This window comes from Zingiber officinale, chromosome 2A (genome assembly GCF_018446385.1).
Source record: "Zingiber officinale cultivar Zhangliang chromosome 2A, Zo_v1.1, whole genome shotgun sequence".
Lineage (NCBI taxonomy): Eukaryota > Viridiplantae > Streptophyta > Magnoliopsida > Zingiberales > Zingiberaceae > Zingiber > Zingiber officinale.
The window spans coordinates 84,105,768-84,122,962 of record NC_055988.1 but is presented as its reverse complement, the minus strand read 5'-3'; the positions used below and the strand labels follow the sequence as shown (position 1 = coordinate 84,122,962).

The following is a 17,195-nucleotide window of genomic DNA, read 5'->3' as shown; positions in this document are numbered from 1 at the left end:
TTGCACGACAACAATGTTGGTGTAGCCCGTCCAAAAAAAGATTATTGTGTAAAAGACGAAACGCTTGCCCCTACTTTCACCATCAATCGATCCTAGACTAATATGAAGGAGGTAAATTAAAAAACAGATAGTTAATACATGGGCAAGAACACTAAACCATGTCTCGGGACTCAAAAAAAAAAAAAAAATATTATGGCACCTATTCATTGTTACCATTAAAGATAGATAAATGGCTTAAATGCTAACATCCAATTGATCTACATATCTGGCATTTGTTCCTTGCATTTAAACATCAACTCAAGTAGCTGATGATGAGTTAAAGATGAAGAAATTAAGAAAAGGAAAAAAATAATCATATTATTAATTTAAAATTAATTTTTAGAAATACAAAATATGAAGTCTTTATAATTAAGTTAAGAAAGCTTAAACTCTAAATATAAAAGAAAAAAAAACAAATTGTCCTAAAAATTATAAATAAATAAATATATATAATATAACATCCCCCTCAAACTCACGATGCTACAGTTAGAAGAATTGAGAGTTTGTCAAATAAGAAACGAAAGCGTGAAGCGGAATGTGACTTGATAAACATATCAGCGATCTGTAGCTTTGAATGAACAAAAGACAATGTGATGGTACCAATCAGAAGATGATGACGAGTAATGTGACAATCAATTTCAATATGTTTCGTCAGTTCATAAAAAACTGAATTGCATGTAATTTGAATAACACTGATTATCATAATATAACGAAGTAGGTTGGTGAAGAGAGATACTCAAATCCACAAGCAACCAATACAACCGAAATATCTCACAAGTAGTTGAGGTCATGATATGATACTCAGCTTCTGTGAAAAATTTAGAAATAACATTTTACTTTTTACTCTTCCAAGAAATTAGGGAATCATCAAGAAAAATACAAAAGTCAATGGTAGATTTGTGATCTATAGTATTACCAGCCAAATTTGTATTAAAGTATGTACACAACTCAAGAGATGAAATAAAAGGAAATAAAAATTTTTGAAATTATCTCATCAGATAGACAAAAGGGGAAAAGAAAGATTGAAATACTTACAACAAACCAGCTAAATATCCAAAGAAGTGCATCGTGCTGATGGACTATAGTTAAAGACATATACTGTCTCATAGGTCTCAAGACTTGAAAGTCCATCAACAAAATCACAAATACTGTCCTCCACAAATTTAAAATAATCCACAAGATAAAAATGCAAGAACAAAATAGAGAATGCTAGGAATGTTGTCAAAGCCAGAGCCACCAAACAAAAATGCAAGAAATATTTCTGCGGAAGGGTGAATCTCTAGGGTTAGAGAAAGGTGTTCTTATCGCAACGCTGAATGAAAGGGCAAATTTCAGATATTTCGGTAGTAAGTTGCTAAAATCAAACATTTTAAACTCAAACGGTCAAGATGAAGAGGGTAACATCGCCAAAGGAAAGAAAAGATACGAAGGTAAAAAATCGGTGCGTCACCGAGAGGTAGCATAGCGGACTATAAGATAAGATTGGTGTGGCACCGAGCGCGGGACGATCCAGCTGAGAAGGGCGAAGGCGTGAATAAATAGAAGGTTTTCATGCTCTGTTTACTATGAAGGATGGAAAAAAAAAACCATCGACAAGGAAAGCGGAAGAACAAATAAAAAAAAAAGAGAGAGAAAATGGAGAGAAAAAAAGACTCACTGAAAAGGATCACAGCCGGTTGCCCTCACCGCAAGGCCGTGACCAAGAGAGGCCGCTATGCACATTTAGAGGTCAATTTCTAAAATATTTATCCCTAATATTTTTGATGGTCTATCATTCATCGTGGCGCTTACATTCGCATGATATGTAATGCCAATGAGTTATTTGATTTTAATATTTATATAATGTTTGTATATGCCCGCCAACAGTTCAGACTTTGTTGTCATTTTAGAAACTTAAGAATTTGACATTAAGCTGGTAAAGTTATCCAAGTGACATAAAAATTCATTTGATAATTTCTTTTTTTTTCTATAATTCTACATGCATATGTAAATACGGAATTAGAATTTGGATCATGATAACCTTTTTTGAGGTGTGACGGATTTCATGGGTGATTAGAAATAATAAATTCAGTAAGTTTTATTGATTAGTTTTGAAGGTCAACGGTTTAGTTCTATAGAATTTTTTATTGGGAAACACACACGACGGGTATTCCAAAAGTTTAGTATCTGTTGATTATACGTTCTGTTTGGAGGAAAAATTCTTATAAATACGTCATGGTTGGGATAAATTACAGATGTCTGGGTGACAACTTAAATGTCCTATCATGACACCATAACTCCGGAGACATTTCATAAGCAATTAGAAAAAAAAAAAATAGAGTAACTATTGTTAGTTGTATTGTACAGATATCTTCCCGAGCATAGAATTATGAATTCATTACACTTGAATTTTCACGTATTACTTGCCTAATCGAAGAATAATATGACACCTATCAATTGAATAGAACAGTGATATTCTCCCAAATCATATCATATTGGCTTCATATAGTTACTTTTATTTTGAAGATCAATTTATTAAGAGGGCAATGTTTTGAAAATTACATTACATACTGCTTCAGAAATACAAAGGCTAGAAAGCAACGCGTGGTGGAAGAGACTGACGAAGGATAATTTGAATAGCCAAACAAGTTCGAGAATTAAGCATCCTAGAAGAGAATTAATATTGGTGCAGTTATTATTAATGGTAAAATTCAGATTTTGATAAATGATAAGTTAATTGAAATTAGATGTTGTGTGATATAATTTTATTATCAAATGTGCATAATTATATGAGTCAGGAGAATCTAACATCAGGCTGAAATTAGGCTAGGTCTGGTAGACGTAATAGCTGGTGGGAAGTCCAAATAAGTCGAGTGACCCAATATCTAGCAGGAAGTCCGGTTGGATCCGTAGGACTTGATAGCTGGTCGAAATCTAGTTGGATCTGTGTACCTGACAATTGGCGGGAAGACCTAGTGGATCAAAGAAGAGTCAAGCGATTTTGCAAGGTAAGTGAGGTTAGTCACTGGAGAAGAGTGATCCAGTAAAGGCGAGCTCCGATAGTACTGTAGGTCTTGGTCAATTAAGCGTGATATAAAATAAATTTCAAGCTCAAAAGAGATAAGTACTTAGAATTAGCAAAAGACTATACAGACTCAATTTAAGACTTGAAATAAAAGACTCGCACACTTACAATGATTAGTACTTAAAGTAGGGCTTGTAGTGTTATGCAGTTGATGTCCTGCAACAAGACATTGGGGGTTTATATAGAACTAAGTGTATGAATCGGGTGCGCTTATGGGCCCCATCGTCATTCATTACACTAATTCCTTTATTCCCCACTATATATCTAGCCCATTAATAAACCTTTATTGCTTTAGACAGATGGATGACTCCCCGGGGCTCAATCCTCTGAATAAAGTGCTTTACTAAAAGTATTTTAAGGCTTTTGCATCATGATGGGTGCTCTAGTATTTGTCGTGTAGTTTCTCGTAAGCTAAGAGAATCTTCCCATAGTTACTTTCTGGCATTTTTGATTGCTTGTAACTGTTGGTGCCAGTCTGTATCTCGTCCTTCATTATGGGCATGGTGTGTGAAATCATATTCTTTGGTTTGGATGATGAGTTCCACTTCCCTGAGTGCGATAAAAAGTTGATTGATGGTCTTTCTTTCAATGTCAAACATTTCCTTGCGTTTATCATGATGCTCTTTGAGGAAGATGCTTCCACAGGTGTAGTTGGCGAGTTGGCAGTAGGTAGAGTATAGTGGATAACTCTTGCTAAACTCGTCATCACCTTCTGGTCCAGCTTGTCTTTTAGTTGCTGTAGTGTTTCCTCTATTTGTATTAGAATTTTCTCCTCGCTCTGCCATTGTCTTGCAATTAAAGAACAAACGAGTCGAGATAATGCGTCAACTAATAAGTTGTTTTTCCCATCGATGTGCTGAACCTGGACGTCAATGCCAAGTCCGATTATAAAGTCCGTAAAAGAAACCCAACGGACTCTAGAAGGCTTGTTTTGGGCTGATTTGTTGAAGAAGCTTATGATCGCCTGGCAATCTGCCCGAATGATCAGCTCCCCTTTGTTTAAATAGTAAATTTTGAAGCTATTAAGGTTGTTCATTACTGGGTGTAATTCAACATCAATTGTAGACTTCAGGGGTGAGTATTTGCCAGATGCATATGCACAAAGCTTTTCACACTATAACAAAATCGTTCATAGACATCAGTGGAACAACAACGATTTTAGGCTAAAATCGATGTCTTTGAGTATTTTACACCGATTTTTCTAAAAACCGATGTCTATGAGCGCAGATTTTAGCTCATAGACATCGGTTTTTTAGGCGATGTCTATGAGCGCCCTTTTTTTTGTTAATAGACACCGATTTTAACATCGGTTTTTAAAATCCGATGTTAATGAACCCAAATAAAATATTTTAATTTTCCCCACAAGCCAAAATCTGCACACTGTGAATTCCCTCCAAACCTAAATCTTTATCCCGCCCCTTCCTCCACGCGACCATCTCTCTCGCGATAACCTAAACCGAGACATCTCTCTCAGCCTAAACCTAAACCTCCAACCATCCGACCATCCGACCATCTCTCTCAGCCTAAACCTAAACCTCCGACCATCTCTCTCAACCTCATCTCCCTCTTCCCCCCTTCCTAGATCCTCTCCCGATCAGGATCAAGACACGACGAACTTGCTTCTCCGTCCAACCACACCGCATCTCCTCCAACTCCTCCATTTGGTTGAGAAGAGGAGGCCTTCTTCGCATTCCGATAGTTTTTCCTTCATCCATCTCCGGTCCAACATTCACTGTCATCGTTGGAGTCCTTCTTTACATTCCGAAAATTATTTTCTTTATCCATTGTCGCTACTGAAGTTCTTCCTCATCTTCAATAGTTTAGCAGGTGGGTTAAGTCAAAATGGGTCGGCGCCACAATTATCAAGGCTATAGATAATACGCTACCTTCGTCCTCGAGCGAAGTGGCAGTGAGCGACGCCTCGCCATCGACGAGACCAACCTCTTCGAAACCCTAGGCGGAATCCAGCCCTTCATCGATCTCTCAACCAATTTCTACAACAGGTGAGCCGATCTACCTACCTCTTCCTCCGCGGCCCTCTCCGTCCGTTGTAGATGCTCGATTGATTATGACCATCTCTGATTTTGTTAACACAGATGGTTGGTAGGGTTTTCGCTGATGAGGAAGAGTGGGGTTCTGATCTATCTTTTTGAATTCGAAGAAGGAGGACGCGATTTGGAACCAGTACGAGTTCTTCGTTCAGAGGATGGGAGGCCCTAATCTGTATTCCCAGAGGAAAGGTGAAGGGAACTTGTTCTTTTGATGTCTGATAGCTTCTTTCTGAAACTTGCACTATTTGTTTCGCCTTTTAAAGTAGCAAAATCATTTAGCATCTGCCAAATTTATCATTTTATATTTGTTTTATATGATCAGAATCTTACACAAATTGATTATTGTGATGATATTCGTATCATTGTAATTTCATATGACCTCTTAAATATTCTATTCTCTTTTGTAATCACCTTGTGGTCAGGATTTGTTCATTGAGCCTTTAGGAGAATGGTGGTTAGGAAGTACAAGAATGGTTGGTGTCCTACTTTGATGCATACTGAGATATTGTTATACCGATCATATCTCTGGTGTTTCGGTTATGTGATTATATCAAAAATAGTCACATAACTGAAACACCTGAGTTCGTGCATTTGAATTTATTATGAATAATTAATTTTAGTTTGTGGATATGCTGCTATATTTAGACCAGTATTATGGAGTTTGATGCAACAAAAGGCATGTTTTATTCATTTGGTAAGGAAATCATAAGAACAATTTAGTATCTGGACTTAGCTGATATAGAAGAAAAAATCTGAAAAATATACAAGAAATTGATACATCCATCTCTCTCTATAGATTCCAGTTCTAAGTTTGCTTCTGTAATGAAGGGAAACCTTTGGCTGAATTGTTGCAACACGGTTTCGTTTGAATCAATCATTATTGCAGGTCATCCAGCTCTGATCGGACGACATGCACCATTCCCTGTTACACACCAAGCTACTGAGAGGTGGTTGCACCACATGCAACAAGCACTCGATAGCACCATGAGCATCGATCCTAATTCAAAAGTCAAAATGATGAATTTTTTCAGGCACATATCAACCCACACTGTGTCTTCCTTTGTTGATGATATGAATACTATTATTATTTTTATTATTTAGGCTGGCTTTCAGGCACACTGCTTACTTTCTCGTGGGTGGGAATGAGATGACAAGGCAAAGGCAACAAGTTCTCAATGTAAGCATGCAGCAAATGGACCATCAACATCTACTTGAGATTCAACTTGCTCTTTAATTAATACAGTTACTTGATATCATAATTCCCTTTTGTGTTTGGCATGGAGCGCACAGTCTATGTTAACTGCAATGACATAATTCCCTTTTGTGAATTGAAGCCAATCACAGACACTTGCATAGTTGTGTATATGTGGTAAGCTTTCGATCGAATTGGACTTTATGTATGTGTTTTATTAATTTAGATTTTATCATTTTTTGTTCTTTGCTGTAGTGAACAAAGTATTTTTTGTTCTAATCTGTCAACAGATGCTTGTGGAGTCCTGAAGGTTCTATTCTTGGTATGCCGAAGCAAAAAAACAAAGTTGGATTATTTTGATCAAGTTCATCAAACTAAAATTCTTGTTATTCTTTTGTGATACTAATAGGTGTTGCATTTTCAAAGCATCTAGTGCAGATCTATGCTTTTAATTTAAATGAAGAATTACAACAACATTTGGAGGTCAGTTAATAGTTATGGTGTTTGGCAACCATATATATGATGATGATGATGATAGCATCTTGTTCTGCAGATTGATGCTCATATAGGCAGTGTTAATGACATTGCCTTTTCCTATCCCAAGAAGACTCTCTCGATCATCACTTGCGGCAATGACAAGGCAATTAAAGTGAGTAAAACCATGTGGTTGATCAGTCAGAAGATTGTACAAGAAGAATTGTATGTTCTTAACAGGTTCCGTTGCATGATGAATAGGTGTGGGATGCTTCAACTGGACAGAAACAGTATACTGGACAGAAACAGAATTATATATTTCTAGTGTTTCATTATTTCTATCTGTGAAGTTTTTCTTCTCAACTTCAACTGATGGTAAAATCAAAGCACTTGGTTCCAATGCAGTTTTTCTTCTGGATGCAGTTTACTAGCACTTGGTTCCAATGCAGTGCATAAACTCTGGCAGTGGCCGTGCGATGAACGAAATCCATCGGGCAAGGTCAGAAAGAAACAGTTGTAAGAAATTATCTATTTGCTATAAGCCTAGTGCTGATTGTTTGCTTTGCTTGTTCAGTCAACTGCATCTGTTGCTCCTCAGCTCCGTCAGCCACCAAATAGTATTCTTATGACCAATGAAAGGAGTGATAACAATCCAGAAGAAGCAACTGCTTGTATTGCGTTATCTAAGAATGACTCTTATGCAACGTCTGCATCAGGTGGAAAAGTTTCTCTGTTAAATATGAAGACTTTTAAGGTGCGTAGCCATATTTTATCAACACACACTCAGAAGAATTTTTTTTTGTATTATTTGTGTGCCTTTACCTTCATTAGATTCGTCTGGCAGGAAGATGTTGTTGATGAATATATAGATTCGTGCATATGTAAGTGAAACCCTTCCCATTGTTTGACAAAAGATGACATATTCTCAGAGTGAAGCAACACAATGGCATATTAAAAGGTGGAGCAAAAGCATGCTCTGGTGGAAGGCCTTGGAGTCTTGCATGTATTATTCGAGGATTCAAGGATCGAAGTGAAGGTAAATGTCTTTGCTTGACTTTATCAAGTAGATAGCATCAAGTTAAAACAGGTGTTAATGCCTCGTGTGTCAAAATCAAAATTGTTGTTATGCATCGAATAAGAGTTGCAAATCTTTTACTACTTTTTACAACTTTGTTCTGCAACTTTTGGATAATCTATTGTAGGATGCCCAAGATTGTTTAGCAAGTTTATGATTCTGATTCTGCTTAGGCTCAGTTTCAGTCTATAGCTAGTTGATTCTAATTTTGACAAAATATGACAAAAATTTTTAATGAACCCATATCAGGTGGTTATTAGTAAATAGGACAGAGAAATATATTATCAACATCAATGAACCCATATTTTTGCTAACTATTTGGTTAGCTATATGGTTCTTAGTTCTTACTCCTCAATTGAACTCTATGCAATATGCATGACTAAACCATTGGAGTCTTAATTTTGTCAAGGTCTTCACTTTGTTTAACTATATTATATATTTTATTGAATGTCATTGAATATGTATATTTTTCTCGTGTTCTGGTTATTTGAATTTACAAACTAATTGCACAGATGACAGGGAAGAGGGATGACTGGAAAAAGGGAGGAGCGAACGAGAAAAGGAGAATGGGGTCGAACTTCTACCACTGAGGACTTCAGAGCCGACCACTGAACTATGCTATGGGACCTAGGGAAAGGATTGAATGTTGGATCTGGACAGGAAGTGAGGCCTTCTGCTCCGTGGGGTACCCATTAATGGTTAGGGATAGTATATCTATTAGCTAGCTTTTGATGTAAAAAGAATGTTTGGGTATTTTATGGATATTGTTCTAAGAAGATTATTTATAATATTTGTGTATTTTATGGATATTATTGAATGAAGAATATTTGTATAATTTGTGAATATTTGTGTATTTTTTTTTGTTATTGTCGGTTTTTCATGGTTTCGGAAATCAAATTTGTGAAAAAATATACATATTACATCGGTTTTCCACCGCTGTAAAACCGGTGTTATTAACTAATATTACATCGGTTTTCCACCGCTGTAAAACCGGTGTCGTTAAGTGATACTACACCGGTTTTAACCCGATGTCTAAAATGGCAGACTTTTAACATCGGCTTCATAGACATCGGTCGAAAATGAAATAGACACCGGTGGAAAACCGATGTCTATGAGGGTTTTTGTTGTAGTGTCATCTGAGATTAGTCAAATTTTTGGGCCTTCCATTTACAGATACCTCCCCATCCTTCCATGCATCCGTCAGTTTCTAAAATAATATAGCATGAATTTGGTGGAACTTCTAAGTCTGGTAACTCTTGGATAAGCCTTTTTACCTTATGGATCAGGAGCCAATCTTAGTTATTCATACGTTTTTCTCCATTTGGGTCCACCTTTGAGTACAGGGGGCCCAAAGTTTTACCTATGTTAGGTATATAGCTCCTGGTGTAATTTAAAAGGCCCAGCCATGTCCTTAGGCCTTTGGTTGTTTGAAGTTCCTTATCTTGGAAATATGCTATTCTTTTAATAACATGAGGTTGAAGTCGGATCTTTCTGTCACCAATAGTGGCTCCCAGGAAATCAATAACTGGGCTTCCGATTTTCATTTTTGTTGGACTCAAAATAAGGCTAGTTTTCTGCATATATTTAGCATAGTAGAAAGATGTAAGAGATGGGCATCCTCAATTTCAAAGAATACTAGAATATCATCAATGTAGACTGTTATAAATATCTCAGTTCCCATAAAACAGTCATCCATTTTTCTCTAGAAGATGGCTGGTGCATTTTTTAATCCAAATGGCATAACAAGTCATTCATATAGTCCATCGGGGACCCAAAAAGTAGTCCATTCAATTGATTTTGGATCCATTGCAACCTGATGAAAGCCACTTTTTAGGTCAAATTTAGAATATACCTTGTTGTTGTCATTTCTCTTGATTATAGTGTTGATCTATTGGTCTTTGTGGGTATTATCATTCAGTCTTCTGTAATTAAAGACCATTCTTTCCTTGCCTTTCCTTTCTGCTCCCGTTATAGGATCAACAGTGGTTCCTGAATTGACAATAATAGCAATTGTACGATAACGACTATTGGAAGGTCTTATTACCTTGAGGTCCAATAGTGTTTGAATATGATGTTTAAAGGCAACCTGCATTTGTGGTGTAATATGCTTCAAGGGATTGTCCTCAATGGTTAGTTCTGGATTTTTTATTTTCAGCTTGCATTTGATTTGGTTTTGATGCCAAAATTTCATGGGGTCTTCTGCAATGTAACCTGCATCGGTTAGTTCCTTTAGAATTTTTGTCAAAGGTTCTTTTACCTTAAGGGTGTTTAATTAATTTTCCGACTGCAAATATGAAATCTGATGATATTCCTCCTCGCCTAAGTCCAATTCTTCTATGGTGGTGGCTGCAGTCATAACTTGCTGGGTCTTGACAGTTGTAATGTTCTTGTAGAAGGGTGACCTCATTTCCTTCAATTCGTATACCCCCATATAATGAACGAATGAAGTTGCACCCTAGGATCATATCAATATTGCCTCTGATCTTTAGAGGGAATACATAAGTATAAGGTATTCGGAAAGCATGTTCTCCAATCTTCATGGACCCATTTTTAAGCTTTTTGGTGGCTTGGGTTTGTGTGTTGATGCCACTGAAATGGACAATAAATGTGTTATCTTCAATAACAGTTTTAGGAACTGACCTTTGGTTGATGCAGCAGGTTGTAGCTCCAGTGTCTAATATAGAATTAACATGAAAAATTTTAGTTCTAGGTATATCTAGCTCAACAAGTAGGTTAAAAATTCCATTAACTTTCTTTTTTGGTTGTTCCGCTGCTTCAATAGAGAAGATATTTTCTTTGCCATCATTTATTAGCATATTTACTTCTGCATCTTCTTCTGTTTCCTGATGCTTTAGAAGTTCCTTCTTCAGATCTCTATTTTCTAGGGTTAAAGCGTCATTCCTTAGTCGCAATTCTTTATTTTCTATATCTGCTTCCAGTCTTATGGATGCATTTTCTCTTATTACCGTCATTACCTATTTTTTTGCATCCTTTAACCTTGCGTCTACTAATAATTTAGTCGTTTCAACTTCCATCTGCAACCTTTTGATTTCTCCTTCACACCAAGTGATATACTCTTGTTGTTCTTGTAGAAGATTTCTTGGATTGAATGGTACCGAGTTGGTTTGTTCAACTAGAATAATTGTATCAAAATAGTTATGGGAATACATACCACGGGAAGTTATTCTACATGTTGTACAATGCATTCTGTGTCGTTTCATTGTTTCTCTTCCGCAGCAGTGACAACGGTTATGTGGTGGTAGTAGTTCCTTATTGAATTCCCAGGTGTGTGAGCAGTCATGCTGTTCTCTGGAAACACACACCATGGGTTGCCATCCGCCAATCTTCCCAATCATATAGGCATTTTTATGTTCAATAAACACATAAAGATGCTCATTAATAGATAAGGAATTTATTTCATGAGTTATTCTATCTTCTCCTTCGGAAATACTGTATATGGCGTCAGATTATTCATCTCCTTCTTGTACAGACATTATTTCATAGTCTTCAGGAATTTCATGTCCTTCTAATAGTGCCACTCTTTTGACATTTCTAGTCTCCTCGGGGCAATCTCTGGCAAAGTGTCCTTCTTCCCCACAAAGATAACATTTGCATTTCTTATTCCTGAGGAGATGTTTCTTCTTTTCAATCCAAGCATGTGTGCTATGAGGTTTGCCTTTATATGTAGTGGATTTTCTTACGCCAAACTTCTTTCTTGGATTTTCATAATAGCCGGGTGATACGGTTGGTATCGGAGGGGCCCAAGAGAAGAGTCAAGGCCGCGTGACGGTCAAAAGTCACGAGGAGGTGGCGGTCAATAGTCATGGCTAACTGGCGCTCGAAAAGGCAAGTTAACAGGGCAGTCAGGGCTCAGCATCGGCAGAACCAGGCGGAGACATGTCAGGATCAGCAGAGCTAAGCAGGGCCAGCCCGAGTTACAGACCTGCAGTAGAGGGCCAGGAAGTACAAAGTGCAGGATGCAAGTTGGTATCGGCAGAGCTAAGCAGAAGCCAAGAATTGGAAGTATAGGCCAATGGGTCAGGATCAGCAGAGCTGAGCAGGGCCAGCCCGAGCTACAGACCTGCAGTAGAGGGCCAGGAAGTACAAAGTGCAGGATGCAGGTTGGTATCGGCAGAGCTAAGCAGAAGCCAAGAATTGGAAGTATAGGCCAATGGGTCAGGGTTGGCAGAGCTGAGCGGAAGCAGCCCGAGCTACAGACCTGCGGTTGAGGGCCAGGAAGTATAAAGCGCAGGATGCAGGATGGAGATCAGCGTAGCTATGTCTAGACAGTTAGGGCTACAGGTCTGCGAGTTGGAAGCCTGGAAAGGCGAACCACAGGCGCAGGCTGGTGCGAGGACACCATGAAGCGGAGGAGCTAGGTAATACGGGAGCGGAGAATCTCAATGGTCCGTCAGGGGTAATCATTACATACCAACGATGCGGGCGAAGGCGAAGGTTCTTGAAACGAAAAGATGCCCTCATAACCAGTAGTAGCCTGACAACTGTCTCTCACTACAGGACAAAACCCAAGCGTGAAGGCGGAGGTTCCTAAACAGAAAGATGCTCTCACAGCAAATAGGAGCGCGACAGGTGTCTAGGACTAGCGGACAAAGCGAGGTGTCTAACGTTTTCTGACAGGAGGGCAGGTTCTAGCAGGAGGATGCATAAAAGGGGAGAAATCCCTCGTACGCAGGTACGCGCACACATTTTCTCGTCACCTTTTTTCCACAACTGTTTTTCCTTTGGCTTGTCTCTGTTCTTTCTGGGGAAAAAGGACCTGACTTGAGCGTCGGAGGGCCTGATCGGGGGACTTTTTCCCTGGGTCTCGGTCTCTAACGTGGAGAGGGGGGGGATCGTCTGAGTGTGCGCAGGGTACTGTAGCGGCGTCAGCCACCCGTGGGGAGCCTACATCGTCCGCGACTTTTCTGTCAACGCCCAGTCCACCACGACCGGCCTCTGTCCGACTCAGCCTCCGGACGGGATCAAATTTGGCGCCGTCTGTGGGAAACACAAGAACCTGTTCCGGAGCGTGAAGATGGAGGACTCCGGTCGAAGCTCTAGTCGGAGGATCAACGTAACTATGACTGCGGGGGAGTACGAGCTCTTCAAGGAGGTTAGGAAGTAGGCCGCTTCCGAAAGACAAGGCACTGTTTCACGACCTCGCCTAGCCCCCGAGGTATCCAAAGAATTAGCTCCCGCTTCCGATAGAAGCTCGAAGAGGAAGCAGCCAGAAGAACTCCCGCGTGCTTCATTCCGAGAGCCCCGTCGCGATTACCAGCGGGCCGGGCCTCGCGGGCGTAGTCCAAAGAAGGAGGAGCCGCCAGCCTCAGTGGCGGAAAGCTCTCTACACCCGCCTCGGGATTCAGTAAAGGGGAAGGCCGTGATCCTGGCTGAAGATCTGCCCGAAGATCCTGACGATAAGGTACCTTTCTCTGCCCAGATCTTAAAAGAAAGCCTGCCGAGGGGTTACCGAGCCCCAAACATTGGAGAATACGATGGGAGCAAGGACCCAGAAGAGCATCTGAGAAAGTTCAAGAACGTGGCTATATTGTACCAATATAGCGATGCCGTCAAATGCTGAGTCTTCCTGCACACTCTGTCTGGATCGGCGCAAAAGTGGTTCGATGGATTGCCCCCAGAATCCATCAGTCGCTTCAGGGACTTCAAAACGGCCTTCCTACGCCGTTTCGCCAGCAGTCGTAAGTACCAGAAAACCGACCATTGTCTTTTTGCTCTCAAGCAGGAGTCAACCGAGCCCCTACGAAGCTACATCAATCGATTCAGTCAGGTAGCCAACGACGTCCCCTCTGCCACCTCTGAGATACTGATGAGCGCCTTCTCCCACGGATTGCGAGAAGGGGAATTCTTCAGAGATCTCATCAAAAACCCCGCCAGGAGTTTTGACGACATGGTGGAGAAAGCTTCGTGCTACATCAAAGTGGAGGAAGCGCAGGCCGCCAGGCGGAAAGCCGAGAAGACGATGGCATCAGGCAACCGACCTGAAAGAAGAGCACCCCAGCCGCCCCAGCCCTTCCAGCGCATTCAGCCAAGGCCTGCCCCCCAGCCCGCGCCGGGAGCCAGACCAGCTCCGCGAGTCGCCGCCATACAAGCGCCCAGGCCTGGACCAAGGGGCGCACCATATTGCACGTATCATCGGTCCAGGACGCACGATCTTAGCAACTGCTTCCAATTCGCCCGGGATTCCAGGCGAGCTGCGGAGCAAGGCTTTCCTCCCCCGGCGCTGGCGCCTCAAATACAGAGGATGGAGGAAGAACGGGCTGCAGCTGGACGGGCTCGGCAGGCCCTGCCCGACCTAGCTGGCCCATCTAGCCAAGCTGGCCCCGGCGAAGACCGAAGAGAAGCCGGAGAACTTGATAATCGGGGCAACGTAGCTGTGCGAGAGATCGGTATGATCTCAGGAGGGCCCACTGACGGGGACTCAGGCCGGGCTCGTAAAGCACATAGCCGGCGACTATATGTGGGGCTGGGATGCAGCTATGAGCAGCATCCGTCTCCTCGCCTCGGCCCCAAGACTTGGAGGGTTAGAGCCGCCACGACGCCCTCATAACTGGGTCATATTACAATAGCCGAGTGGCTCTCTTGTGGATACTGGAGCTCGGTCAACATTTTATTCAGATATGCGTTTGAGGAGATGCGGATCGACGCCGTGAGCTCCAACCTGTAACCACTTCCTTGGGATTCACAGGTAATGAAGTCAAACCCATGGGGCGGATCAAGCTGGCCATTTCACTGAGCCATTGGTGCGCACGCGGAGGAGCACTTTCATTGTGGTGGATTCGCCTCCTCCTACAACGTTATCCGGGAGGCCACCGATGAGTTCCGGCCGCTTTCCACGCTTCACCGAAGATCAAGTTCCCGGAAAGGTGTCGGGGAGGTCAAGGGGGAGCAGAAAGCGTCTCGTATCTGCTACATAGACATGGTCCGAGTAGAGGCGCGCAAAAGCCGGAGGACGCAAGATGGAGGAGTACACGCTATCCAAGAGGAACCACTACCTATCACCGAAGAATCGATTTCTTGGGAGGAGGTTCAGCTACACCCCGACAGATCGGAGAGCATCACTCGCATCGCCAGTGACTTACCTCCGGAGCTTAAAGCGGAGCTGGTACAGTGTCTGCGTCGCAACCGAGACGTCTTTGCTTGGTCGCCAGAGGAGTTGCCCGGGGTCAGACCAGAAGTAGCCGAGCACAAATTGCATATCATGCCCAAGGCTAAGTCAGTGAAGCAGAAGAAGAGAAACTTCCCTGTTGAGCAGAATAAAATTATCCGAGCTGAAGTAGAGCAGCTCCTGAAGGCTGGACACGTCCAAGAGGTGCAGTTCCCGTCTTGGCTCTCTAACGTCGTGTTGGTGAAGAAGCCAAACAACAAATGGAGGGTGTGCGTAGACTTTCGCGACCTCAACAAAGCCACTCCAAAGGACTGTTATCCGCTCCCGCGCATCGATCAGGTAGTGGACTCAACAGCTGGTTGTGAAAGGGTATGCATGATGGACGCTTATCAGGGATATCATCAAATACCCTTAGCCCAGGAAGATCAGGAGAAGGTCAGCTTCATAACGGCCGACGGTACTATACCGTCATGCCATTTGGACTCCGGAACGCTGGGGCTACCTACCAAAGGATGATGGACAAAGTCTTTCGGGCTCAGATCGGGCGGAACGTAGAGGTTTATGTTGATGACATCCTGATCAAGTCTCCTCTGGCGTCCAGTCTGATAAAGGATGTAGAAGAAACCTGTGGGACTCTGAGGCAATATGGGGTGAAGCTGAATCCCTTGAAATGTCTGTTTGGGGCCAAAGGAGGAAAGTTTCGGGCTATCCGGTGACCGAACGAGGATAGAGGCCAACCCGAGAAAGTGCAAGCCCTTCGAACATGCAGATCCTCAAACTCGAGGGAGACGCAGGTCGGCTCAGGATAACCCCGATTTATCTCTAAATCCATAGATAGAGCGCCCTTTTCAAAGTGCTCGTGAAAGCGCCAAGTTTCATGGGACGAAGAATGTACATGTGCCTCAAGAGTCAAGCAAGACTGAGTCTTTGCCATCGCTGCTTAAGCTTATTGTGGGAGAGCCTCTTTGGGTCTACTTGTCACCACCCCGAGGCCGTGGGGTGTGCTGGTTAAAGAACAGGACAATGTACAACGGTCAGTGTATATTGAAGGGGCTGAGTCTCGATATACGGCCCTGGAAAAGTTGGTCTATGGACTCGTTCTCATGGCTCGGCGTCTCCGACCGTATTTCTTGGCGCACCCTATTACAGTCTTGACGAACAGTACAATGGGCCGAGCCCTCACCAAGGTAGAAGTGGCGGGCCGGCTTATCAAGTGGGCAACTGAGCTAGGGGAGTATGACTTACAATATCAGCCTCGAACCGCAATCAAAGCACAGGCTCTGGCGGATTTCCTGACAGAAGTATACCCAGTGGACTCAGAAGAGGTCTGGAAAATTTACGTGGACGGGTCGGCTACCCATCGTGGGAGTGGTGTAGGGGCACTACTCATATCCCCACAAGGAGATATCATGCAGTTGGTCGTGCGGTTAAATTTCAGAGCTACCAACAATGAGGCAGAATATGAAGCTCTACTAACGGGTCTGCAAGCAGCTCGGCATGTGGGGGCGAGGCGAGTCATCATACATTCCGATTCCCAGCTGGTAACTCAGCAGACAACCGGGCAATTTGGGGTGAATAGCGAGAGGATGCAAGTTTATAAGGAGGCTTATGAAAAGATGAAGGGAGAATTCAAAGAGATCACAGTCACGAAGATTCCTAGAACTGAAAATGAAAGAGCGGATGAGTTGGCTAAAATGGCTAGTTCCCTGGGTACATGGACGCTCGACCAATCTATAGCGCAGACCTTTCTTGTAGTCCAGATAGATTTACAGAATAACGCGGGAGAAGTAATTGATTGGAGAGCGCCCATAATGAGCTTTCTTCAGCGAGGAGCCATACCCACCAGCCCTGAGGAAGCACGTATGATCAGAAGGCAAGCCCACTCTTATGCAATGATTGGGGATCAGCTGTACAAGAGGTCTTTCTCCCGGCCTCTACTCAAGTGCCTGAATATGGAGGAGGCGGACCAGGCCTTGCGAGAGATACATTCGGGGTGCTGTGGTAATCATGCTGGGGGAAGAACGCTGGCTCGGAAGGTACTGCTGGTTGGTATTTCTGGCCTACCTTGCAGAAGGACGCACAGAGGTTGGTGAATACCTGCCTATCATGCCAGAAGTACCAGAACCTGACGCATAGACCTACAGAGCTGCTGAGAACTTCTACAGTATCCTGCC

The 17,195-nt window shown here is 42.3% G+C and overlaps 1 pseudogene; it reads left to right on the top strand.

Moving 5' to 3' along the window:
• Positions 1 to 3,603: 3,603 nt before the first annotated feature.
• On the top strand, positions 3,604 to 6,369 carry LOC122043752 (annotated as a pseudogene).
• Positions 6,370 to 17,195: the final 10,826 nt, after the last annotated feature.